Source organism: Stenella coeruleoalba (genome assembly GCF_951394435.1).
Source record: "Stenella coeruleoalba genome assembly, chromosome: 10".
NCBI classification, from domain to species: domain Eukaryota; kingdom Metazoa; phylum Chordata; class Mammalia; order Artiodactyla; family Delphinidae; genus Stenella; species Stenella coeruleoalba.
In genome coordinates, this window is record NC_137156.1 from 60,561,126 (window position 1) to 60,587,055 (window position 25,930).

General features: G+C 48.3%; 1 long non-coding RNA gene across 1 annotated transcript; it reads right to left on the bottom strand.

The window, feature by feature from the left end:
- Positions 1–1,100: 1,100 nt before the first annotated feature.
- Positions 1,101–10,119, bottom strand: LOC307192754. Its single transcript, XR_013830168.1, has 3 exons — positions 6,822–10,119; positions 6,549–6,723; positions 1,101–2,843 (listed from the first exon to the last, which is right to left on the bottom strand). It is a non-coding gene; the product is annotated as an uncharacterized lncRNA (long non-coding RNA).
- Between the last annotated feature and the right edge of the window lie 15,811 nt (positions 10,120–25,930).

The window sequence follows — 25,930 nt, forward strand, 5'->3', positions numbered from 1 at the left end:
ACTTAGAAGGACCCTTGGTTTAATGCTCTTACATCGTCAACTTGAAATTCGTAATACTTTTTGTAAAAGGGTCCTGCACTTTCATTTTGTGCTGGGCCTTGCACATTATGTAGCTGGACCTAGTCCATGTGTCTAACCATATCTGAAGCTACATACTCCTGGATGTTTTCGGTTTCACAACCCAGCAAATGTCCTTTGGGCTTCTGTCATTTGCAGCATATAGAGCTATGAGCACAGTGGGTTCCCAACTGCAAATGTCAGAAACTCATTCTAGCCGGTTTCAGCAGAAAAGGAATTTGTTCAAGCATTATCAGGTAACTCAGAGAATCTGAGAGGTCCAGAGGAACAAACCTGAACGCCCAGCGGCAAAAAACAGTGGCCAGATTCTATCACAAATAGAATACATCCCTGGACGCAAATATCACGTTCACGTACCCGAGTCTGGGGCTGGGATGCTCCTTGGAACCTTTGTCACAGGGAACTGGATACTCTGCCGCTTCGCTCGGCTGAATGGGTTCCACGCACCACCAAACTCTTCATGGCGTTAGCTTCCCAATCGAAGTCTCCTGTGGGTATCAGGTTGGTGAAGGCTAGCTCGTGCCTGCACCTGAGAAGCAATAGCAGCTGGGCAAGAGGCATTCTAAATAGCTTCTCTCTTGCATTGGGTGGGGGCGGGAGGGGGGCAGTCATGAACCAGGGCATTTCCCCAAACACAGTAAAGGCATTGAAAAACGTTGGGAGGCATCCACGGGTACCCACTACCCACAACTTACATACATTCGAATTCTGCTGCTGACTGTGCGCATAGGAAGTACTTCATAAATGTGGAATGAATCCCACACACTTTCTACTGCTCTCAGTGATTCAGGGGTCTCCCAGTATGCTCCACCCAACCAACCCTTAGGGCATCCTACACCTTGTTGCCCTTTCGGGGCTGCCCCAGGCCCACTTTTCGACCCCATGTCCCTGGTACTGTACTATTTTCCACCCATCTGGAATCCCAACCAGGACAATACGGGTACGTTTCTGCAAAGCAAAACAGAAACAAGCCCTTAGGTTATAAGGTGTTTGTTTACCTGGAGGCAGGTGGAAAGTGCTTGATAGATGTTGTTGGCTGCCACAAAGCAAGTCCCACACACTTACTGCAGCTGGCAGGTAATGAACCTATTTCTATGCAAAAAAGGATCTCTTTGTTGCTAATCATTTTTATGCCGCTTCCACCCTGTTCAGAAGGAGTATTTTTCGGAATCAGGTGTTAACAAAATAATGAACCAAATAAAATGTACAGTTAGCAATTATCAGTTTCCTTTGATGAATCCGCCCTCGAGTTTGTTATTGCCAAGGTGATGTAAAAATTAAACAGAAGAACAAAAGAGTGCCTTTGGGAGGGGCATGAAATCATTTAAAAACAACTGTTTCATCCATTTTGTACCGCTGTACTGAATACATTTATTTCAAAGGAGAGGCTGGAGTAGAGAGTGGAAATGGGCGGAGGGCCCGCCATGGACACCAAGCTCCTCGAGGCGGGGCTTTTCGGCTGTTTTGCAGGAGGCTCTGGGTAGCCTGTGGGGAGAACACCTTGGTGTCAGAGGGATGAGGTCGGGCAGACATCAGCGGGGCCAGAATCGCGTCTAACTGCTGTGTGCTCGGGGCTGTGCAGGATTTGGAACCCGGAAAGAGCAAAGAGCTGTGTCTTGTCTCTCTCTGCCCTGGGTGAGCTCATCGGCTCAGTTTTTCTGAAGCTTCACTGCTGGTTGGGGTGGGGTTGGCATGAACCAGGGCTCCTCTAAGACGCTCTTCCCTCCCCACAACCCGGTTAGAAGGATTGTCAACCTTCATTCTGCCAGAGAGGTCAGGCATTGCCAGAGCCTTCGGTGTCCTTCAAGTGGGGGGGGTGGCTCTGAACTCTGCTTCCCTGGGAATCAGCGAGGAGGCTATGGTAGGTGCTCAGAAGACATTTGCTGAACAACTGCTTGTTCACTTTAAACATTCATCTGGGCTGTTTCCACTACAGCATTCTTCCTCTTTCTGTGCTGCCCATCAGTCACTATGGCTTCTTGGAATTCTGACAGAAAGCATTAAAACATAAAATGAAGTCATAAATCATTCTCCTGAATGCCAGGAATACACATCCACCCTGCGTGGACTGCCCCGCAGTTAGGGTCCGCTCCTGCATCCCCAATCCTCAAGCCCGGCTCCTCTGCGTTGCCCAGGATGGGATAAGAACACAGGTCAAATTCCATGTTTCCACTGTGAAGGAAGCAGCCACCTCCTTAGAGGCAGTTTCTGAATAACCTATGCTGTATGTTTTCACTGACCTTAAATCCAAAGCCAAATCGATGTAGGAGAGCCATAAGGATGAGACAGGAAGCTTGAGAGATTCACTTTTTAAGGGATCAGCCACGTCTGTGAAATCTCATCTCGGCTCCCAAGTGCCGGTCTTCACGCCTAATACGGTGCTTCTCGCGACCTCCCCTGTGGCATCCTGTGGGCTCTGGTCTCACCTCCTATCATCTGTAGGAGATGACGAGGCTTTCTTCACATTGAAGGGGAGACACAGGACACACACTTCTCAGCTGCCATCTCTGGGATGCAGAGCACACTTCCTCCTGTCCCTGGTGGAACCACGGCAGTGGGTTTAAATCCACAATCAAACTCATTTCTGGGCATGTGGGAGGTCACTTTCTGAACTGAGGTTCCCTGCCTGCGGCCTCCGAGATCAGAGTGACCAAGTAGAGCGTCCTCTTTTTCTCCCCAAATTTGGCCAAGACAAGATCTTCCAGTAGGCCAAGCTGCAACTCACCACCAAGATACTTCTGCATTTTTTCTGTCCAACGGCATGCCTAAATCCACAAAGGGGGCAAAAGCAACTTTTCAGAAGAGATGCCAAATCAGCTGCTGATTACCCGTGCTAGAAGTATACACAAAAGAATAAAACACCATGCTGTAGATCGCCCTCCCCGTTACGCTCTTGGAAGAGCTTTGGCTTCCTGGACCTAAGAAACATCATGGCCTAGCAGGGTAGGGCATACCCATGATTACAAATCCCGGCTCTGCCACTCTCTGTCTATGTGACCTTGGGCAAGCAACTTGACCTCTGCGACTCAAGTTGGTCATCTGTAAAATGAGGGTAACGATTGTACTGCGTCACAGGGGTGCTGTGAAGATTAAATGAGACAGGGCATAGCCTGGTACCTGGAACATTCGGTAGGAGCTTAGCGAACATCAATCATTACCCCGTTACTCAGATGTGGGCAGAGGAGAGAGACATAAGCTTCCTGGGAACCTGGAATCCTGAAAGGGGTGCAGGAGCATGAACAGCGTATTGGGGCAACTGCTATTGCCCTTTCAAGTGGCAGCTGGGAGCCTTCAACTCTGACCAGCCTCCCCCGCATGGACGGCTGCCTCTGCCTGGATGACCTTTAAAATGGGCAAAGCCATGGGCCCAGAGGCTTTTGCTCTCCCTGTGACTGATTTGTCTAATTATCATTCTCCCTGGGATTTGACTGACCAGAGGTGAGCTCAAAAGAAAAGGAGGGGTCAAATATCAATAGAACCTTCTGCCCAGCACAGAGGAATTGGAGTTTTCTGGAAGCTAGGGCAAGCCTTCCAAAGATTTTCAGCAGGAGGGTGGCAGGATCAGAATTACGTTTCTGGAAAACCACAAGGGAAGACATTGTACACCCACAGGTGTCTGTAGAGGGCCATAGAGTCAGGCAGGAGGCAGTGGGTGAGGGAGACCTGCAGTGCACTCCCCAGGTGCTCAGGGAAGAGGTGACCCACCTAGACCAAACAGGGCAACAGAAATGGAGAGGGAGAACGAGGAGAGAAGGCGTATGAGTGAGTCGAGAGGTAGAATCAGCTGTGCTCTGTGAATGACTGGGTGCAGGAGCGGGACTGTGGGGAGAGCAGCTCTCACGGTTCTGGCTGGAACGTGACGCTGCCCAAGGCAAGATGAAGAGCAGGTTTGGGGGAAGATGAGCTTTGGGACATGCTGAGTTTGGGATGCTTGTGGGAGGCCCCAGTGGCAGCTCCTCCCTGAAGATGCGGGCTCAGAGTGGGTACGGTCTGCACTGGGGTGGTTAGTTCCAGCTGTGGATGAGCTGCCCAGGGAGAGAAAACTTAGATGAGCACAGTGATGGCTTTGATGTCAACTCAGCTGAGTTACAAATCAGCGTGGCCTCAGCATGGCAGGGCACCACCCACCCCGAGGTCCTTGGGTGTGTGGGGGTGTCCAGGCTGTACCTCCTGAGACCACTGCTTCTGGAGAACCTGGAGGAGAAGCAATGTGGAGATTCTGTGCAGGGCTGGAAGCGGGGGAGCCGAGCAGTCTCACAGGAGTGTCAGCCCTCCTCTGGTTCCCCGGCCTTGCACACAGTGCCCCACTCCCTCTCCATGCCCTGCACAGAGCCACAGTCAAGTGGGAGGGAAGCCCGCCCCTGAGACAATTCTCTGCCTGCCCTGAATCCCTGGGGATGCCTGCCAGGGAGCACTGGGCCTCTGGGGAGCTTTGCTTTCTCGCCTCTGAGGCTCTGCAGAGCCTTGGCTGTCGGCGGGAGACAGGAGGGCAGCATTCCCTGAGGCTTGGCACTACTGGGGGGGGGGGGGCAGCACGCTGGTTCTGCTCTAGCAGAGGCTTCACAGGTGAACACTGCGGGTGCGGTCCACAGCCGCCGAGGAAACAGAGAAACACTCCAAGCTGTGCCTTGTACAACCAACTAAAGCAAAGATGGACAAAGCGACTCGGTCTCCTTGAGAGCCTGCTTGAGGCACAAGATTGATGATGGGGTCCTCTGCAGTCAGGGACGTCACTTATTCACTCATTGTAGGTCTTGTGGAAATGCCACATCAAAATGGCCTGAATCACTAGCACATCCATAGGCTCACATACTCATGAATCACCTACACTCTCGGCGTCAAGAGGAACTTCATCATCCGTCCATCCACCCCAGAGACTGCCACTGTGCCACACCCTCAAATGCATGTAGAGAACACAGTGGTGAATCAGACACGAACCTAAGAAATGCACAGCCTGGAAGGAAGAGAGGGATAAATAAACAGCCCCCATTATCTCCACCATGATAGTCTTCCTGTTATGGTTGGTAGACTTCAGAACAATGGTAGGGACACAGAAGTGGGCGTGATCAGTTCCACTTAGGTTGGAATGGGTGGCTGGTCAGGGAGGACATAGCTTTTGAGATCAGTCTTGCAAAAAGCAAGAGGGATGTTTAGCAATATGCTATTCTGTACATCTCCAAAGTTCCTGAAGTTCTAGTAGTTAATCTTTGCTACCTTGAACTAAAGACCAAACTTGAGGTCTCTGGGGGTATGCAATGGACTGAAGAGCAATTGATTCTTTTTAAGGTCCTGCTTAGATATTAGAAAATTACTTAAATTTAACTTTTCCAAATATTTTGAAATATGAATAAGTGGATAAAATTTCACTGAATAAGAGAATGAGTCTTTTCTAAGAGCCCTGGTTATTGTCAAAAGAAAGAAAAAGGACGGCAAAAGGGAGGTTCTTCTGTTACAAATGGGCCTTTATAACTTTTAGGGAGGAGGAAGCCAAAATATGGAAATTTCTATCACTCATTTTTATTGTGTTTCATAATCACCTGATTCTGTTAAAAGGAGGTTTTTTTTTTAAACTCTCACATGATTTAAACTATCCTTTTAAAGTAAGTAGAGAGACAAGAATTCCAAGATGTCAGAAGAATGGAGGCTGTACTTACTGAAGATGCGCATTAGAATCACGTGGGCCCCGCTCAGTACTTTGTTCCAGCATGCCCCATCCCTGCTCTGACGAACTGCACATCCCCAACTCCAAACACATGACCTGGGAGGGGGTGTGACAGTTACAAGACTCTGACCCCTTGCTGGGGGATCATGTGACCCAAGCAAGACCAATCAGGGTCCATCTCTGAGACTTTTCGGTTGGAGTTGGAGAAGGGCCCTGTCCCAGGGGTTATGGATCAGAAAGGAGTTGAAGTTGAAGAAGAAGGTGGCCTTATTCTCTACCACTCAGAGAAAGCCTGTCTGCTGTGGGAGAGAATGAACCAAGCAGATATAAGCAAAGCAAAGGGAGAGACAGAGAGCTCTGGTTTCGTTTCTCATCCCTAAAAAGATACATAAAAATGAGCTTTGAATGGCTCAAAAGGATTAGGAAAAATAGGTCAACTAAGAGAATCCAAATGTAAGTGGTTCATTGGGAACACTCAGTGTGGTAGAGATAGAAACATGAGACATGTTTTTCCTCCCCATTGCTGTGCTCTGTGATATCTGCTTCTCTTGATCTTTAATTTATCTTGGCACAGCCCACAACTTTCTGGCCACTTTCAGTGATTAAATACAGCCAGGTCCTAATAAAAACACCAATCTTCTATCCAGTGCTGTGATTTCTCCTTTGCCATTGCTGCCTAGACTTGTGGCTCAAAGGACTAGTAGGGAGAGAAAACATGGTCTTCCTTTCCCTTATTTCCCATCGCTCATGTTTCTAGCTGGTCTACACTGGGCAGTAGGGGAGGGATGGGAAGAAGGGGTCAACTTACACAACTCTCATGTGGTAAGGGGGCCTTGATTTCTCTCTGGTTCAGTACAGCCTGCCAGGTGATGCAGGTTCCAATGGCTCCGAATATGCTTTGCCTAGATGAGTGACCAGTGGACCTTTTGTCTCATCTGGTAGGCTGAGAGGAAATGGAGCTGCCAAGCCATATGAAGCTCCCACTGGAGATTTAAAGGAAGATGAATGGTACTTAAGTAACAAGAAGACCGTGAAATCAAACCATTAAAAAACAATTTCAAGACGAGTCAACTTCCCTCACCTTCTTTTCACTGTGATAAAGCCCCCCAAAGTCATCGGATGGTTCTTTTGATCTTGCTTAAGTTGACTGTGTTGACTGTCTCACCATTTTCCACCGGGGCACAGAGGTACTCCTTGCTTTGGGGGAAATGCTGCTTCTGGGAGAAGATGGGGAAAGGGGAGACTCCCACTTCCTTCCCCCACTTTCTCCAGTTATTTTCCAGTCTTGAGGACAAAGCTGGGATTTCTGCGGCTGAAGTCACCAAGGTTGCCTGCAAGCATACCTAAAAGAGAGAGTCTCACTAGGTTTACTTTTCTCTGATTTTTAAAAACTTCTTTCATCCAACGTGAGCACTCTGTCACTCTCTACCCTATAAGCTTGAGTTCCAAATTGAGGTCCAGAAGGGACTCGTGTGGGTTTTTGGCCCATGGAACAAGATGCCTTTAAATCTAGTGGTGATGGTGGTGTAAGTGTCACCTAGGATGACATACATTTCTTCTTCTGTCCCCAAAACCCAACTTCCCAACTTTCCATATTTTAGTTTTTAATTCAAAAGTTAATTATACAAATGATAAAGAAATGCATTCTCCTTGTGAAACATCAGAGCAAAACACTTTGGATAAGATTACAGACCCCTTTGACAAACAGTGCCACCCTCCCACTAAAGAAGTAATAGCTATTGCAGGAAGACGTGTACCCCCTAGTTCTTTTTCTACTCATCAACATGCATGCTATGTATTTATGTCCCCATAGAAAATATAAAGAATGTGTGTTTAAATTTATTAAAGGCATTCTGTTTTGCACACTCTTCTACAACTTGTTTTTCCATTTGACCTGGTCCTTCAGGTTGGAAGGACTGAACTCAGAGCTCTCTCTCTGGTAACACAGCCTGGAGGGCATGAGGGAGGCTGAAACCCAGCCCATCTCTGCTAGCTTAACCCAAAGAGAAGGCTGTCCTTCTCTGACTATTCTAATTCATTCAAAGATATGGTGTGTGATGTGGTGGCCCTGGATGGACCCTCCATGCTCTATTTAATTGCTTTGTAGTATTCCCTTAGCGTGGATACACTGCTTTCGTTGGATCCATCCCCGTGGTTGGACATCTAAGTTTTTTCTAGTTTCTCATGATCGTAGGAAACGCTGCCATGAAGTTTTATGTGTATTTCTGTGCACATGTGCAAATATTTCCCTAGAGAAGTAGTGAGATTTCTGAGTCACGGGGATGCACATTTTAAATTCTACTAGACAATGTTAAATTGTCCTCTGAAGGGCCCCACCAGTGCAGTCTCACCAGCAGCGTACAAGAGTGACCATTTCCATCCTCCTCACCAACACTGGATACTGCCAGACTTGGATCTTCCTTCCGATTGCCGTCCCCTTCTTAGCGTGCGTCTGGTCGACCCTACCGCTCTGGGGTTGTTCCCAACCCACTGTCTTATTTTGTTCCTGGTTTCTTCATCAACTTGATCTCAGTCTTGGCTCTCTGGCCACCTGAGTTTCCTTCTCCTTTGTCCTGACAAGGAGCGTCTGCTCTCACGCTGGCCTGAATTCCAGGTGGCAAGTGAGCAGGAGAACAGCTCTGCCTCCATCTAGCTGTGTGACCATAGATGAGGCCTCAGTTTCCCCATCAGTAGCATAAAGGAACTGGGTTCCAGGAACTCCAGGATCCTAGCTCTCACTTTAACCAGGCGCTCTTGCCCGCATCAGAGCTAACCACCGTTTGGTCCGGATGGAATGCTTTACTGCAAATGCCCACAGTCAGACATGAGGCATCTGAAGAAGTGACGGGTAGGTATGGACTTTATTGCTCCAATAAATTATGTCACCATTCATTACTGTGTTTTCATGGGTGAGGATGGGTGACGAAGGAAGGACCTTTCGGTCTGCCCAAGCTCTCCACCATGTAGTGAGCCTTTCTCAATTAAATCGGGCTTACTCACACCTCTTCACCCACTTCCTTCTTGCTTTTCAGACCAGATCTTCCCCATTTATTCTGAAAATATTTATTGAGCAGCTGCAACATCCCCTTCTCCACGACCACTTTTGCAAGGGATGAGAGTAGAAGATGCAGGGGGTGGAAAAGGGCTTTTCTGAGCTGCCTGCTCTCATGGCTTAGTTCACTGCTGTCTAATAGAACTGTCTGAGATGATGGAAATGTTCTCCAAAATCCGTGCTGTCCAGTATGGACAAACTGAAGTGCCTTGGACCACTTGTTATAGAAGGTGTGGTTGGGATCCCTGTGCCAGTGCATAATGAATGTAAGGAAGCAATACAGTCCTGGGGGGCTCGCAGCAGACACTCCAGAACTCAGTCCTCTCCACTCTCTTTAAAGCTTCAGTCTCTTAATCAGTAAAAAACTGAATCGAGGATGAAAGGACATAGCGTGTTTAGGCCTTGACCCAGGGCCTGGCCCACTGTAGATGGCCAACTGGGGTATTCCCTTCCCCTCTGCTCTGCTGTCTGGGTTCTCAGGACTCCTACATGCTTCAGACAAGTAAAAGTTTCCACCATGAGGAGGCGGGACTCAGGGAGCAGAGCCTATGCTTCAGGTTGGAAGGACTGAACTCAGAGCTTCTGGGAGGGGCAGGCTGAAGAGGCCACCTCCCCCTTCAAAGGCTTCCAGAGCCTCAGACTCTGATTCACCCAGGTGAGTTGCATAACTTTATGGACGCCACAAATCATATCACTCCCACCGTGGGGATTTCCAAGGGTGGGAATTTGCCTCTCCCACTACAGCCTACCTGGACAGGTGTTGGAACATAATAGGTATTCAGTGAATAACGGTGGGTGGGTTGATCACCCAAAGTCATGTAGTTTGAATGGCAGCCAGGAGCTATGAGTTTTAGATACCACCCCCCACCCTGCCCCCAGCTCTGTTCCAGGAAAACGCAAGGACTTTGGGGTCGCAAGTTAGGGCTGGACCCTCAGCTTTGCTGTTGCCTGGCTCTGTGATCTTCGCAAGTGCTGACTCTGTTTGTTGTCTTTATTTCCCTGGTGCCCTCCAATTCTGGGACCTGAATATGTATGGCCTGCTTTTGCTGGGCAGGTCCTGAGGCTGGCATAGGCGTTAAGGACACACTTCTCCTCAGGCTGGGGTTTGTTCTCCCAAACCCCCGCCTCCTCTCCACACAGCGGAGCTTGCAGCTGGCTTCCTGTGGCTCCAACAACAGGCGGGCGGCGTTCTCCTTCCCTTCCCTGACCTCACCCAGCAAGCACTCCAGAGGCGGTCAAAACAAACAGGACTTGCGCGACCCAGCCAGGAAATCCAGAACAAAGGAGGGCTTCTTTTATCAGCTGTTTCCTTTTGTCAGAAGATAAATCGTGAGAGCAATAACCTTAAAAAAAAAAAAAAAAAAAAAAAACTGGAACAGAAAGAGAAATAAAATCAGTTAAATACTACTTTGATAAATTTGAGTAATTCATTTATTTTTCATTCAATGAGTATGTGATTATTATGTGTCAGGTACATGGAGCTGTGGCTGTTTCATGGTGTACAAGACATGCAGTTTGACCTAGAAGAGTTCAGGGTTTAGTGGAGATTAGAAATAAGAACCCGACAGGACTACTGTACAGTAGGACTAGGGGTCACTGACTTGGTCATTACTGTGTCCCTACTGCCTGGAATTCAGTGGGCATGTAATGGGTGCTTAATAATGATCTGTTGAGTGAATGAGGACAGATGCTTGGGAAGCCCATAGGAGGGGTGCCTAATCCAGAATCCGAAGCTTCTTGGAAGAAATGACAGAGAGACCAGAAGACTTGAAGAAAAGGCAGGAGTTAGCAAGGCAGAAGTGGTGAGGGGAGGTAGGGAAAGATGGGGGTGGGCAGGGGTTGGGTTTTGCAGGCCGAGGAAGCAGCATCGGGTTGAGAATAAGGGCCTTGGGTGAGCTCAAGCAAATAAAGTTGCCAATAACTGACCACTTTTGACTAAGAAAAACTGCAACATCATATGGTTCAACCAAATACTTAAAATGTCACTGAATAATCAGAGACAAGATCACGTGGGGCCGTGTAAGCTGTGTCAAGATATTGAATTTTTCTCCTGAGGGCATAGAGAGGCAACGAGGTTTTACTTTTTTCTCCCCCCTAAAATAAAACTATTTTTTTTCATATGGCTCTATAACCAATACATGTTATTATTTTAAAAATTCATATTATAACAAGAGTGAAAAGAAAAAAGATAGTAGTCATCTTTGATCTCACCAGCCAGATAGCCATGGCCAGTTTGAACCGACGTAGTCACAACAGTGTGCTCTACCTTTTCCCGACTTTTCTCTCGAGTTGTATACATGAAGAGGAGCAGGGCATGAAGCTGCTACTTAAAAGTTGCCAGTGGCCTCTGTGTCTAACCGAGGCAGCTGTAGGTTACCATGGAAAAATTCATTTTTGTTTTGTGAGCAATCAGAGTGGGAGAAAGACACGGCAGGACTTTTTTGGGCTTAGTTGCTGTATTTCCTCACACATGGCTCACGTGAGGTTGCTCGGGACAAGGTGGATACATAGGTACAAGGTCAAGGTCAAGGTCAAGGGCATTGAGATCTAACATTTTCTCTAAAAAACGAAAACAAAACCAAAAACATTGGAAATTTGAAAAATGGAGAAAAATTCAAAAAAGAAAATGATCACCTGAATCCTACCTTGCACAATCCCATTATTGACATTTTTGGTATATTTGCTCCCAGAGTCCTTTTTCTCTATATATTGTGTTCATATACATAGTGATAGATCAAATTGAATTAATGTTCAGCAAATACTCACTCTTTAGTATTTGCGTGTGCATGTATTCATATGTGTACACCCACACCCATAGAAAATAAGTAGTAATGTTTTGTGTCCCTCTCCCTTTTGCCATTTTATTTATTTTTAAATAAATTTATTTATTTATTTATTTTTGGCTGCATTGGGTCTTCGTTGCTGCACACAGGCTTTCTCTAGTTGTGATGAGCGGGGGCTACTCTTTGTTGTGGAGCGTGGGCTTATCATTGCGGTGGCTTCTCTTGTGGCAGAGCACGGGCTCTAGGTGCACAGGCTTCAGGAGTTGTGGCACGCAGGCTCAGTAGTTGTGCCTCGCGGGCCGTAGAGCGCAGGCTCAGTAGTTGTGGTGCAAGGGCTTAGTTGCTCCGTGGCATGTGGGATCTTCCCGGACCAGGGCTCGAATCCGTGTCCCCTGCATTTGCAGGCGGATTCTCAACCACTGCGCCACCAGGGAAGTCCCACCATTTTATTTTAGAACTCTAGCTTGGAAATTCCTAAAGGGATTTTGTTAACCTGAAATAATCCTTTGCAACTCTTTGATGATATGCCCTTAACTCTAAGAAGGTCTTTTATATCCTAAAATTGGTGGGTTGGAGCCACTGTTGGTATCTCTTCAGAATCAGAGCCTCCTCCTTTTTGTGGTGTTATGTTTCTTACCAATTTTACCAAGGGTGGGCATAATTGACATTTATAGAACAACAAGTCAATTCCTGCCACTTATAAAATTGGTAAGCGGGCCACAGACACTTCTCTGTCTCTGTGGCTGGCTTTCATGGGGTGAGGGTGGATAACAAGGCTGTCCACACAGAGCCCAGACCTGCTGCTCAGAGTGGAGAATGAACACCTGAAATTGATCAAGTGGCTGCTTGTTCATTAAACAAGCCCTGCGCCCCTCCTGGTCCAGACCCACCACTGCCCCCCACCTCCCTGAGCCCCCTCCCCAGGGTTCCAGGCTGACTGCCTCTCCATGATGGGGGAAGCTTCAGCCCACAGGCCCCAGCCCTCCCAACCCAGGCACATTCTGGGTGGGGCTCAGGGTTGGCCATGGAGAGGCAAAAATTATGGAGACTTGTGACATTTCACTGATACACTGAGCACTGAATCCATTTTATCTTTGTTTCCATATTTCTCTCGGGGAAAGACGTCACCTGCTAAGACCATTCCCGTGCAAGATGCAGATGCCTCAGCTCTCTGCCCTCTTTTAACACCTTTCAGTCTTCCAACTTTTTCTAAGTGCCTTTAACTTTTGCAGTTTTAGAGAAGAGTTCTCATTCTAAACTTACTCTTTTTTGCATATGCTCATGCCCTCTTAATGGCTTGTCCTATGCCACCAGCAACCCTCCCCCTGCACGTCCCCGGGATTGCAGGCAGCAGTTCCATCTGTAGGTTAAGGGCTCGCCTGCCCAGCCACCAGGGTCCTGGTGGGTTTCCTTGCAGTCCCCTCAGTTGCTGTGTATTCCCTTTCTGTTGTCTTGGGACTCAACCCCTTCTTCTGTATCATCTCATATTAATTTTATTAACCAGAAGAAATTAGAGATTTCCTGTGGTCTGGCACTCAGAACTCCAGCCTTGCTAATGACACCTTTGTTTCTTGTTCTTTTCTCTACTGCTTTCCATAGCGAACTTTGAGGTTCCGGATCAAAGACATTTTTACTCTTCATCTAGTATGATATTCATAACCACTCAAAGTAACAATAAAACAACAACAGCTTACATTTATTGAGCGCTTACTACGCACCAGGCACTGTTTCACGTATCTTACGCATATGATCTCTTTTGACCCTAATAACTATCCCCACTCTATAGATGAGAAAAGTTAGGCACAGAAAATTTACATAGCTTACCGAAGTGCTAGAACCAATGTATAAACCCAGTTAGTATCCCAGATTAAGAGCCAGGAGAATACACTGCTTTTAGAAATACCCGCATATCCCGTTGGCCCACTTCCCAAAGCCTGCTTACGTGGTCTTGGGCCATCAGATACACTTTGTCCTGAGGGCATGGATGACTGCACATGTCTTCTTGAAGGCTCTGCGTCAAGACTCTTTTTTTTTTTTTTTTGGTTGTTCCTGTCTACACTGGCTGCAGCTGCTTCTGTAGGTTCTCAGGGACGTGCTTTATCGGGATTCAGATGTCCTTTCCCCAGGCTCGAGCAGTGCTCTCTGGGATGCATCTCTGATTGGAGCCCCTACGATTGTGTTCCCGATACCTTGGTCTAGCCTGCGGGTGATTCCATGACAGGCTCCGGGCTTGGGCCGGAGGCAGGCATCTGCACGCGTCAGCCAGGGGCTGATCCTCTGCTTCAAAGGTGTTTTAGTGAGGCAGGCATAGCCATCAGCTTCTAGATACCTGGGGCAGCTATGATGGTCCATGGTCCTGGACATCAGTGTCATGTTCCTGCTGGTATACCTTGCCCCCAGTACCTCCCCCCAGGTGCTCCTTTGAGCCAGCCTCCTGGCTCTCCTCCAGCCCTCTGGACCCCAGCGATATCAGGTGATGGGGCCAGACAGCTGGGATCAGTCTCCCTGAACGGCTCTATCTATAATTTCATGGTCATTTGGACTGGTATAAATGACAGTGGTAGAAAAAATCACCCCATGTGCAGAATGACTCTGGTAAGGTGGGTCAGACTCAGTGACAGAGGTGTGGGTTATGGTCAGAGTGAGGCTTCAGTAGAATCGACACCGACCCAGCAACCCCCTTCAGAGACGTAGGCCTCCTGAAAACAAGACAACTTCCTATAGTAATGGTGTTACCAGGGGTCCTGTCTCTCTGCCGTGGGACCACTCCTCCACCCAATAACTGGATGAGTTAGAAGAGAATGGTGACCCTTCCAGCCTGCTGGATGTGATAACCAGACATCAGGAGGCAGAGGGTGAGAAGCTTCCCATAAAGGCAGAGGAAGAGCTGATGTGGGGAGTCTGGGCCAGTGGTCCCTGAGGGGGTGTGCAGAGGTGGTCAGCAGCAGCATGAATGTGCAGAGGCTCAGAAGCCCAAGGCCTCCCCAAGGGGCGCCAGAGCCGAGGAGCTCAGAGCTACTGACAGCAGCTGACAGGCTAAGCGAGGAGGCATTCAAATGGTCCGAAAACTCGGGAAAAGTGCCCCACCTCATTTAAGTTTGTTAAAAATCAGGTTGGCAAAGATGAAAACAACTTATTGGTGAGCACATGAAGAAAACGGCCCTCTCATACACCGCCGGGGGAAGCATAAATTAACACTGGTCCACAATCCATTACCTGAAACTCTTGGGGACAGAAGTTGCTGGAATTTAGAATTTTTCAGATTTTTGAAAAGCAACATGATGTATAAATTATATAACACTCCCTGTAGGAACTAGGGCAATATATACATTTATGTGTCTGCATGAAATGTACAAATACTCATACTACGTGGGACAAATAAAGCCGTAAGTAGCCTCGTGTCCATTCAGGTCAGGGTGAGCCACCAAATGACTTTCGTTGTTAAACTTATTAAAGCATTTACAGTTTTCAGAGTTTTCGTGGGATTATAGATCTTGTGACCTTTCTGGAGGGCAATTTTACCATATGCATTAAGAATCTTAAAATAGGGACTTCCCTGGTGGCGCAGAGATTAAGAATCCACCTGCCAATGCAGGGGACACGGGTTCGAGCCCTGGTCCGGGAAGATCCCACATGCCGCGGAGCGACTAAGCCCGTGTGCCACAACCACCGAGCCTGTGCTCTAGAGCCCGCGAGCCACGACGACTGAGCCTGCACGCCACAACTACTGAAGCCTGCCCGCCTAGAGCCCATGCTCCGCAGCAAGAGAAGCCACCGCAATGAGAAGCCCCCGCGCGCACTGCAACGAAGAGTAGCCCCCACTCGCTGCAACCAGAGAAAAGCCCGCGCGCAGCAACGAAGACCCAACGCAGCCAAAAATAAATAAATAAATTTACTAAAAAAAAAAAACTTAAAATACACATGCCTTTTCACCCAACAATTTTTACTTCTAGGAATTAGTTCTACGGACATAATTGTGATTATGTGCAACAATCTAGCAATAAGGATGCTCATTACTGCATTGTTTTTGTTTGAAAAAGAAAGAAATTAGAAACAACCTAAATGTTTACTAATGAGGAATTGTTTCAATACGCAACGGACTATGAGGTGATCCCTAAAAATATGTTTGCTTACTGACTTGGAAAGAAGTGCATGATGTATTGTTTGAAGGCAAATTTAAGCTATGAAGACGATCTTATTTGTGTAGTAAAACTCAGAAGAGGACATATGCACGAACCAGAGTTATTTCTAGGTTTTTATTGCGCATAGTTTTTCTTTATTTATTGCTAATGTGGGTTTTCTCATTTTCTTCGAGTTAGAAAAGTAAGACTTTCAAAGAATTCAGATGTATATAAGCTAAAACAAAGGCTTCCACTCTGCTCACCCCTCCCTAACTCCTCCTTGGGGGTAACATATATCCATTAGGTGGGTTTCTTTCCAGACAATTTTTCTCTGTTTGTAAATGCATAAAAACTTTTTTTTAAACATCTTTATTGGAGTGTAATTGCTTTACAGTGTTGTGTTAGTTTCTGCTGTATAACAAAGTGAATCAGCGATATGCATACATATATCCCCATATCCCCTTGCTCTTGCATCTCCGCCCCCCCCCCCCCCCGCATCCCACACCTCTAGGTGGTCGCAAAGCACCGAGCTGATCTCCCTGTGCCTTGCAGCTGCTTCCCACTAGCTATCTATTTTACATTTGGTAGTGTAGATATGTCAATGCCACTCTCTCACTTTGTCCCAGCTTACCCTTCCCCCTCCCCGTGTCCTCAAGTCCATTCTCTACATCTGTGTCTTTATTCCTGTCCTGCCCCTAGGTTCATCAGAGCCATTTTTTTTTTTTAGATTCCATATACATGTGTTAGTGTACGGTATTTGTTTTTCTCTTTCTGACTTACTTCACTCTGTATGACAGACCCTAGGTCCATCCACCTTACTACACATAACTCAGTTTTGTTTCTTTCTTCTTTATCCATTCATCTGTCAGTGGACACTTAGGTTGCTTCCATGTCCAGGCTATAGTAAATAGTGCTAAATGCATAAAAACTTTTAAAGTAATTTTTCCATCCATGGAATTTTAAGTAATTTTTCCATACCGTGTATATTGTTCTACATCTGACTCTATCAATAACCTGTTTCCATGTTGCAAGGGTGGACCTTAGTTTACTCAACCCTTTCCACCTTGTTGGACATTTAAGTAGCTTCTATTTATTGACTATCTCAAACAATGTTGCAAAGAACATTCTTGGGCATGTGCCTTTGTGGACATGTGCGTCATTTATGTGCAAGAGTTCTTAATTTTCATTTTCCATGAACATGTGTTCTTTAGATTATTAAAAATCTTATTAAACATATTAAAAGATTCCATTAGATTATTTCAAATAGCCTGAAGCCACTCAGGTGGTCCATTTTTTCTCAGGATAAATGAGCTATTTGTTGGCACCACCTTATAAATAAATGCCACGTGGTTTTGAGCCACACGTATTTTTTACAGATTCATCCTCCCTGAGGAGTCTCTGGTCCAGGGCAGCAGACGGGAGTCTCGGTTGCAGTTGCCAAAGCCTCGAGGGGTTGGGTGTGGGTGTGGATTGTCCTTGGATGGCTCTGGGTGTCCACTTTGCACAGACAATCAGGTGACCTGGGGGCCTTCCCTTGGCAGTTGGTGGTCGCTGACCACTCCTGGGAAGGCTTCAGTTGCTGATCCCAGGGGATAATGGTTTCCCTGGGGGTGGGCTGGCTTCTCTGGAGTTTGGGCCTGATGGGTTTTCTGGAGGTATACGGGGGTCCTGGATCCAGAGGGGAGCTCCTGGGGTAGTGAGGGCAGGCAGAATGGGTCCTCGTCCTGGGCCCAAGTTCTGGGCTTCCAAGCCCTCTCTTCCTTTTGTGAGTGCAAAGCAGATGCCACATTTCCTTAATTTTCAGAAAACCATTTTTCTTTTGCATTGCAATGCACCTGCAATAGGAAGCGGACATTGAACGTGGGAGTGACCTTCCCCTGCACTGAATGTGGGGGTGACCTTCCCCTGGCTCTTCCTGAAGCCTGTTTTATCAGAGGCTGGAAAATCCCATCCCTTGTATGCAGAGGATAAAGGAAAGTCTTTTCTGAAATTCAGACTGGACTTAAGTGTGAGGCAAAAGCCGAACTCATCATTCCTTTTCCTGGCTGCTCGGTGCCCATCCCTTCTCATAATGCTGCCAGAAACCCTCCTGTGTAATTAGTGGGGCCGTAATTAATACATTAGAGGAGTCTTCCTAACAGATCCAAGCCAGTGTGTCCTCTTAAAATGGGGTGGGAGGCAGACTTTACAGGCTTCTACACGTTGACCCGAAAACGCCCAGTCAGACAATCGCATTGTCATCCCCGGCCATGCACATTTATATGCTTCTCAGACACAGCGGCCCCGTGGAGGAAAGCAAAGGGGTGAGAAGGGTTATGAGTGATTGAACTGGGGACTGGAGACGGTGGGCTTAGAGAGCTGGAAAAACTGTGCATGGAGCTGTGGTTCCAGTAATAGGAACTTAGGAAGGCAGAGGTGAAGTGGGTGGCGAGGCAGATTGGGGATGTCACAAAGAAGTGAGTGTTTATGAAGCACCTACTATGTGCCAGGCAGTGAGATGCTGTCTCATTCAACTCCTGAGACAAATGTCAAGATCTCCCCTTTTACAGGTAGCAACGGGGTCCCACAGTGGTGATGTGACCCTCAGAAGGCCACAGTTACGGACTGAGTCTCTTCTGGCTCCCAAAGCTTAAAGGAAAATCATTCTTCCTGCAATCTTTCTTCAGTCTTTTCCCACCAGTCCATCCAGCACTCCATTGGTGAATGAACGTCCTAGAATCTTGGTTCGGCTCACTCCCTCCACAACCTTGCTGGTCCCTACCTCTGCAACCTCATTGCCTGTGGATGGAAAACGGGCCCCCTTTTTTACAGCCTCGCTCGGGTGACGGTGAAGATATTGGCCGAGACACTCTCTGAAGTCTCTTCTAGGCCTACTGGTCATGATTTTATGGTTGGAAAATATTTATAAAATTGATAAATATTTTTCTAATTAATTTTACAGAAAGAAAGAAACAAACAAACAAAAAGAAAGAAAGAAAAAAAAGAAAGAGAGAAAGAAAAAAAAGAAAGAAAGGAAGAAAAGAAAGAAAGAAAGAAAGAAAAGAAAGAAAGAAAGGAAACTCACCAGACACTCCTAAGAAAAAAATAAAATCATGACCATGACCATCCTACACTCAGTTGACCAAGCAGAGCCTTGGTGTTCCTTTTCCCCCTCACCCAGCCTTAACCGTTCAGTCACGAATCATTAACGAAGCCTAAATAGCCTCTAACCCACCCGTCTTTCCATTTCTCTTACCTCCAGACCTTTCCACCTGCTTGTCTCTGAGGCTTGCGTCCTCTTTCTTCCCCTCTTGGTTGGTGGATTCCTACTCCTCTTTTGGGATCTCACCTTGGAGGCACCTCTTCCAAGATTCTTGGAGCTGTTCCGCCCCCAGGTTGGGCTTGGGAGCCCCTCCTGTGGCCGAATGACCCAGCCCACAGTTCTCCTGTGGCGAGCACCAGTTAACATATGTGAAGGTGATTTTAAACTGTAAAGTGCCATTCAAGCATTTCCCCTTCTTTTCCCCTTTTCTTTCTTCTTGCTGTTCTTTCTTACTTCCACCCTTCATCCTCCTCCTTATTTAGCGGAGGTCCTTCATCTGAGGGCCAGTAGGCGGCACTTCCCGTGTTTGGGTAAATGTGTATGTTTCCAGGGACGAGGTCCAGAGCTTTCATCAGTGCCTCAGGTGTCATTGACCCCAAAAAGGTTAAGAATCACTGTAAATTTTCTTGGCACAAATGGGGAGCAAGATGAAGTAGGCTTTATTCTTTAGTTCATCATCATTCTCTCTGTCCTGCTTTATCTTTCTAGAACACAGACACAGACTTAACGTGGTAAGCCAAACTTTCAGATCTAGGTTGAGGTAATATTGGAAGCACTAAAGTTCAACCTCAAAGCAACTTCTTGCCTCAACATTGTCTGTCCCCAGGAAGGCAACTCCCATAAACAGTGCTTCCTTTAAATGCTGGGGAGAGTGAGGAGTGAAAGGCCAGGCTCCCTGTGTGGCTTGATTTTCCTGGGGATCAACTGAGGCAGCAGGTGCTGAGTGGGATTTGCACCATGGACCAGAGGCACCACCCCTGGCATCCCCAGGAGAGCTGCCTTCCTGCCTCGTGGGCTCAGCATTCCCAATTGCTTCCTCCCAATGAGGCCTGAGGCGCTTCTGAGAAGGGATCACTATCGCTCAGTTTAATGTCCATTTAATATATATTTCAAGATAAAGACCGAAGATTCATGGGTTCAGCCTGTGAAGGTACAGCATAAATGTGTGAAAATAAAATATCTCCTGACCTCGCCATCAGAGACATAGATTTTATTTTTTTCTTAGGAGTGTCTGGTGAGTTTTCTTTCTTTCTTTCCTTTCTTTCTTTCTTTCTTTCTCTTATTTTCTTCCTTCCTTCCTTCCTTCCTTCCTTCCTTCCTTCCTTCCTTTCTTTCTTTCCTCTCCCTCTCTCTCTCTCTCTCTCTTTCTTTCTTCTTTTCCCTTTTTTTTGGTGGTGGTTGTCGTAGCTCAATGGGGCTTTAAATTTAGGGAGTAGTCTGATCAGTCATAGCCAGAGCCGGCAGGAGCGTGGACGATGTGACCTGGAAATACAGGCCTATGAGTTTTGTAATAAAGCCCTCAGTCTGCGGCTGGGGCCCTGAGGGGAGGCTCCAACTTTAGCCTGCCCTAAACAAAGTGTGGAGTCATAGAAACAGCATCATAATAACACTCTCAGAGTGCTTATCGAGGCCCTGTCTTAGTGTAGGGGGCCCCCAAAGCAGATCGAGGTAGGAGGAGTTTGGAGAAGTAGGACAGGGGAGGGAAGGGAGCTGATCCAGGGTGAGTAAGTGAGCAGGTCACCTCTGTAGGCAAGTGGGGCTCAGTCCACCAGGGAGGAAGTTGGGGCATTTATTCATGAACTCTAGTCCCTCACTGGTGGAGGATTGCTCTCCAGGGTGTTTTCTGGCTTCTGTGACACAATATTCTGCTACACCTCCAATGGTTTTCAGTCTACCTTTTGGGGTCCTCTTACTCTATCCATCATTTTTTTTAATATAAATTTATTTATTTATTTATTTGGCTGCATTGGGTCTTTGTTGCTATGCACAGGCTTTCTCTAGTTGCGACGAGCGGGGGCTACGCTTTGTCGCCGTGTGCGAGGTTCTCCATTGCGGTGGCTTCTCTCGTTGTGTAGCACGGGCTCTAGGCGCACGGGCTTCAGTAGTTGTGGCATGCGGGCTCAGTAGTTGTGGCTCACGGGCTCTAGAGCGCAGGCTCAGTAGTTGTGGCACACGGGCTCAGCTGCTCCGCGGCATGTGGGATCTTCCCGGACCAGGGCTCGAACCTATGTCCCCTGCGTTGGCAGGTGGATTCTTAACCACTGCGCCACCAAGGAAGTCCCACACTATCCATCATTAAATGTAGAAGTGCCAGAGGACTTGGTCACATCCCCGTTTCCTCGGTCATCTGCACGATCACCTTAACACTATTTATCTTATCTGCTCCCTTGGCTTTAGCTCTACCTGTGTACTCATGACTCTGTAATTGCCAGCTTGCGCAGACTCCTAGTTGTCCCCCCAAATGTCACCTGCATCCCTAGATATTTGTCAAACACCACCCGCTGGCTCTGGAGCCTGAGGAAGGGAGACATAACATCAGAGGATGAGCTCAGGAAGGGTCTGCTTAAAATAGGCGAGATTGACGGCAAAGGAATCGTGGCTCATCCTTTTCAGTCATTTCCTTGTAAATAGCAATGAGCACCTTCCCCTTTTTTTGGCAGTCTAATCACCACGAACTCCCCTCTGGTGGGTACTTTTTTTAGAGCATAATAGAAGGTGTGATATCTTGTGAGAGGTGCCAGAATCACTTGGAGAACGGCAGCTCCGGGATTGAAGAAGGAGGTGACAAGTTCCTGGGAATATTAAAGATTAACACCAAATACTTTGTTGCTATTTAACTCTGACGATTCATGTTGCTGGAGCGGAAACAGAACATTTCTTTCCCTCCCTACTGTTTATTCCTTCCCTTCTCTGTTCTAGGGATTCAGAAGCTGCGGATGTCAGATGCCAACTCCTTAAGGGCTGAAATGGTTTTATATAATAACAGAGAGGGGGAGCCTACAAAATGAAGAAAGAATCTAATTCAGTGCTTGGACTGAAATGGGAACTGGAAACGAGGGTGGGGGGGCAGCAGTCTTAAAAATAGCTCACTCAGAGAGAAGAATGCGGCTTGTCTCCCAGTGGCAGGCAGGCGCAACCCTTGGGTGAATTATAGGAACCTACTGTAGGCCTGTGTGTTCGCTTTTGAAATGTTGATCATGGCTAAAAGGAGGCGGGTGGAGGGGAAGGCTGCTGGTGCCTGACGCTGGGAGCAGCCTCTGGCAATGGATGAGGCTGTCAGGCCCAGGTCCACTGCCTGCACAGGCAGCGTGCCACCTGGATACTTATGCCCTGTGCCCTCCTGCTGGTTACTTATGCAGCTCCCGGTGCTGAAACTCCAAGCCTTCCCAGTGGGGTACACAGGTCTCCAAAGGAGGCGGGGGAAGCAGCCTAAGGAGATGGGATGAGGTGGAAAGAGAAGGAGGAGAGAGGGCTGAGACAGGAGATGGTGATGAACATCTTAGACACCCAGTGGCACACACACACACACACACACACACACACACACACACACACACACACATGCAAACACACAGAGTGAGAGCATGAGAGAGAGACAGAGAGAGACAGAGAGAGAGAAGACAGAGAGAGGGAGAGAGAAAGAGCGAATGGGAACAGAAGCCCACAGGGAGAAGCAGAGAGAAGCCAGACAGACCCAGAGACAGAGGGAAGGAGGAAGACCGGCAACGGATTTATTGCTGGGTAATGAGAAGGAATGAGATACAGCACTGGCCCCCGGGCTGCAACGATGCCCTCTTCCTATGCCCCAGCCCCTCACTGCGCTTGCAAGAGAAGCCATGGTTGATTTTGTCTTGTGGTCACATCTTGGCTTCTAATGGACAACCCCCAGGAGGAGGCTGAAAACTGTAGGATTACTGCAGGCTTTCACTGCAGACCTCCACCCTGGCAGGTGGTCAACCCAGGCCTTAGCTTCTGTGCCCAGTGCGTTGAGGGATTTCTGGATCAGCCCTCTTTCTTTTCCCTTTCATTGATGACAACGCCAAGTGCCTCATCTATATCCCCCTCAGATTCCCCCAAACAGGGAAGTGAACCCTGATTCCTTCTTCCCTGGCCCGTGATGCCTGAGAAGGTGAGCATGCAGACAGACCAGGTGACCAAGAGCACCTCCTATAGCATCTTGCAAATCTGCACCCATAAGGAGGAGGATGGGAAAAGAGGGCAAGACCTCTGTCCTGCATTCCTAGTGTCTGGCGCGGCACCACCATAGGGGCCCCTCAGCGCTCAGCAGTCCCCCTGCTGCAGGTTCTGGTCCCAGACACGTGTGTCTCTCTCTGCCTGAGGACTCTGACCACAAGTGCGTTCGGCTTTGGGAACAGACCTAAGCCAACGACCGTGGATAAGCACTCCACCTGCCTCATCTCTTGGATGGCACAACTCTGAGGCCTGTCATCACAGCTTCCCAGGGCACCCCAGGTCCCCAAAGAGGTGACCTGTCCATCAACATCCCTTGTATTGTCTGTCTTTCCTTCCCTATCCCACTGCACCTACTGCTCGCCTGCAGCTTTCTGGGGTGGCCTCCCAGTGGCCCAGGTGCCCTCCAGTTCTAATCCTTGGGGGGACCCCCCTCTCCAAGACAGGGTCTGTGTGGTTACAGTTGTTTCCTCCCAGTGCCTGCGAATGGGCTGGGCTCTGTGACCAGCGTGTAAAGCGTCACACCTCATTCTCATCTGGGTCTCCCAGAGACCCCCCCAGGGAACTTGCTAGAGTCAAAATGTGTCTCTGGGACTGCCAGGCAGGAGCTGCCTTAATCAAGAAACAGCAGAGAAACAAGAAAATCATGGGAAAAGAATAAGCACGGGAATTTCTGCACTTTGACAGACATACTTTGAGAATTAACAACCCAAATGAAGTCAAACGCCCTTGAAGCAAACCCTGAACTTGGAGTGAGCAGACCCAGCCTATCTTGGTCCTTCTCAAACTCTGGCTTTCGACGGTGATCTGTGAGGCGGGCGCAGACAGTAGAAATGTGGACAGTGGCTGCCGCCGCCTCCATCCTTAAAGAGAAAGATTCTGGGAAGAATGATCCTCCTAAGAGAGGGGCCAGTGTCTGAGCAGAGTTTGGTCACTGGAGGACACAGGCTGGAGTCGAGTCGCTGCTCCGCCACATTCTGGCTGTGTTACTTTACTGAGCCAAAGATGTAACCTCTCTGAGCCTCAGTTTCCTCACCTGTACAATGGGGGCCATAACACCTCATGAAATTGTCGTGAAGATTAAAAATGACTTAACGCACGTCCAACAGCTGATATCAAGTATAGCCCCCTTTGCCTTCTCTTTGTCCTCCTCCAAGGGAGCCACCCCTGACAGAGGGCAGCTTGAGGGTAAAAGGAAGTGTGTCCGGCCACACGGTCAGGCATCGGGACGGCCGGACACCACGGCTCCCACACACAGCCCGTCTGCATCCGTGGGCGTGGGAAAGAGATGTAAACGCAGACGGGCATCAAACACGAGTTAGACATGCCATTCCGCGCCACCGACACATTTCAGAAGTGCACATCACAAGGCTCTTGTGGAAGGCCTGGCGGCCGGCCAGGGTCAGACCACAAAAGGAAGTTGTTTCCCCGCTGGAGCAGCCGGGTGTGGCCAGGGCACCACGTCACTGCAGAGAGTGGGGCTCTGCTGGGATTTCCTGCCCTCCCTTCCGCTCTTTCTCCCGTGGGCCCTGCTGCGAACGGCTCAGGTGCCAATACCCCGGCCAGCGAGGAAAGTCAGCTTTCACCTGACCCTTCCCCACGTCCCCGGAAGGGCCGAGCCGGTGCTGTTTACACAGGGCCTCTCGATGTGGCCCTGCAGCCCTCCGGACACCGCCATAGCTCTTCCTCCCCTCAGAGGACCAAGGAGAAGCTTCTTTCATCCACAGTTGGTAGAAGTTGCATTCCGTCTGGGGCATCAAGGTCTGAAAGGCAGCCACGGGCCAAGAGGTGGCAGAAGGTGTGTGACGTGGTTGGCCTAAGTCATGCCTCATTCCTGGCAGACAGTCTGCAAATATTTATTGAGGGGCTGCTCTGTAGCAGCTCTGTGCCCAGGTCTGACAAAGATGCCCTGTGCGAGACAAGGGGCTTATGTTCCAACTGGGAAGACCAGACTGACACGTGGAAACCAGGGGTCCTGTTGACCCCAATCTATGCTTATAATACTCCGATGTGCGGGAAGGTGCAGACCACACATGAAGACGCTGGTTACTCTCCGAACCCCAAGGAGGCTGTAGAAGGATTCTGGTTTGGCCCATGGACTGTCCTCCATGTAGCACTAAATGCACTAAGTTCTCAGATGGGCCCCTTGTGGTCTCTGGCCTCCTTCCTTACTCTCATTCCTTTGCCCCGTATCTTCGGTCCCACATAAGTTTGATCCCTTCAAACTAAGCTTGAAAACATCCACAAGATATTTGCGTTTGTCAATTAGCCCTTGCAAACAACCTTGCAATTGAGGTCCTACTATTTCCGTTTTGCCAAGGAGGAAACTAAGGCTTATTCAGCCTCAGGTATCAAACCGGATACCTTATGTCAATAGCATCGTGCTTTCGTAGAGCACCTCGGTTCCATGTTCTTATTTGTCCAATGACAGCCTGGCTCACGTCTAGCCTTCCCTCATCCGGGGGCCCTGAGCATGGCGCTGGGCATACAGTAGCTGCTGTGGGAATTAATTCCACCGGCGAGTTTGCTCTTGACTCAGAGCTGAGCTCCATGTACTAAGGGAAATAGAAGGGGGTCATGGTGGGACTGAGGCTCAGTCATGGGGGTGGGGAGAACCTGGGCCCTTGGAGGCAGGGAAAGGGGGTCCTAGGAGGCCAGAGATGGACACAGAAAAGGAGATGGAGGTGGCCAGACATAAGCTTCTCCTGTGCTTCCACTTTGTTCCATGCAGAGGGAACTCCTAGGATCTAGGGGTTCGTGGACAGCCCCTCCCGGGTCATGAAAACCCCCGCTTTCCCTCCTTTCTTTCTTTCCTCCCTCCTTCTCTCTCTCTGTCTGCCTCCCAGACTCCCAAAGCTCCTCCCTCCCTAACTGCATTAGGCTTTAGCCTTAGAACTGGCACCTGTATTTTTCAGGCAATGAAAGCAAACCCTGACTGTGTTGTGATGTTCTTTTCAACCA